Source organism: Seriola dumerili, unplaced genomic scaffold (assembly GCF_002260705.1).
Source record: "Seriola dumerili isolate Sdu_G_001 unplaced genomic scaffold, Sdu_1.0 BDQW01001504.1, whole genome shotgun sequence".
Taxonomy (NCBI): domain Eukaryota; kingdom Metazoa; phylum Chordata; class Actinopteri; order Carangiformes; family Carangidae; genus Seriola; species Seriola dumerili.
The window spans coordinates 126113-127849 of record NW_019175759.1 but is presented as its reverse complement, the minus strand read 5'-3'; the positions used below and the strand labels follow the sequence as shown (position 1 = coordinate 127849).

General features: G+C 46.1%; 1 protein-coding gene across 1 annotated transcript in view; it reads right to left on the bottom strand.

Annotated features, from left to right (window-relative positions):
* Positions 1-1737, bottom strand: part of il7r (interleukin 7 receptor) — a 15985-nt gene that overhangs the window by 6745 nt on the left and 7503 nt on the right. The window lies entirely within an intron of this gene.

The window sequence follows — 1737 nt, the reverse complement described above, 5'->3', positions numbered from 1 at the left end:
CCCCCCCCACCTGTTACATAAAGGAGATGATAACATAATAAAACGTTTCTCCTCTCCCAGTTGAAGGTTGCCCACATGTCCACAGACGGATCAGCTGATTGGTTGGTATAGAGAAGGTATAGATGATGTAATCAGTGTGAATTTGAGCGTCTGATCTCAAGCTAGGGGGGGGGGGCAGGAGAGAAAGAGAGGAGCGGAGGAGGCGAGGAGAAGAGATTAGAGGGCGGGGGGGGGCAGCTACCCGACCACCAACACTCTTGATCAGAACACGGTTTCGGTTCTTTTCTGTCACGGAATCAACAAAGTTCAACTGTCACTTCAAAGTGAAACCTTCTGTTTATCCAGCTTGATTCAATTTACTCGAGCCCTTGATTCGAACACCTGATTTGTTCAAATCTTGTGGGGTTGTTCATTTTTGTGAGATTTAAGTGTGTGTTGTGTGTGATGTGTGTCCTGTGGTGTGGTGTGTCGTGTGTGTCACGGTGTGGTGTTGTGTTGATGCTCTGTGTGTGTGTCTGTGTGACCTGTGTGTGGTGTTGTGTGTGTGATGTGTTCATGCTCTCCTCTCTCGTGTGTGATGTCTACTGTGTGTGTTCTCTGTGTGTGTGTGTGTGTGTGTGTGTGTCTGTGTGTGTGTGTGTTTGTTCTGTGTGTCTGATGTGTGTCTGTGTGTGGTGTCGTGTGTGTGTGTGTGTGTGTGTGTCTGTCTGTGTGTGTGTGTGTGATGTGACTCGTGTTTGTATGTGTGTCTGTGTGTGTGTCTGTGTGTGTTGCTCTGCTGTGTGCGATGTACGTTACCTGAAGTTCCTGTGATCTGTGTACTGTGTGGTGTGTGTGTGCCGTAGGATGTTCTGTGTGTGTTTGCCCTGTTGCTGAGACATTAGTGTGACGTGCTAGTGAGGTGGTTTCCATTTGAGAGCATAGCGTGTGATTGTGAGCTGCTAGGATGCCTGATCAAAGGTGTCTGAGTGCGAGTTCGCTGGGTCTATAGTCTCTGGAATGTTGTCGTGCCCTTTGGCCTGGAGGAACATCAAAATACAACCATGATCTGTAGTATTTTTCCATGTGGCTCCACGGTCTGTGTTGTCGTGTGTTGTTGCAAATGAGTCGGTCTGCTAGTTTGTGTTGTTAGGTGTGTGGTGAGCTGGATATGTGTGTGCGCTGCTTGTGTTGCTATTCTACAGCGCGAATAGTAGCTATTTGTGCTTGGTGCTACTCCTCAATCCAAGGTTGATTAATTCTGCGACTGCTTTTGAAAGGAGCATAACTTCTAGTCTGTCCTATGCGGTCATTTCTTAGGCTAAGCATGTCCTCTCTCCGTTAATGACTTGCTGTGAATCCCTCCACGGTTGCCCCCAATTTACTAAAAATGAAAGCGGATTACATGTAGTGTGCGGTTAAGGCCTTTTTTTCTCGGTCGGACATTGTACTATGTGCAGCAAGAAGCTTAAAGGTGTAACTAATCAACAGTGATGAAGGGCTCTGCGTCATTTAGGGTCGCTGTGCCAATGCATTGTGCTCGTGTTTGTACATACTAGTGGTGAGTCTTGTGTCCCTGTGTACTCGTCGTCCTGTCGTTATTAGTAGTCACATGTTCAGACCAAATTAAAAAAAAATGGTGACAAAGGTGTCTATTATAGGTGCACAATTGACAACTGCTAGACAATTTAAAAAAAAAAAAAGGTAATGTGAGTTTCTCAATGTCGATAACAATAAGATGTACAGCGGACACCCCGT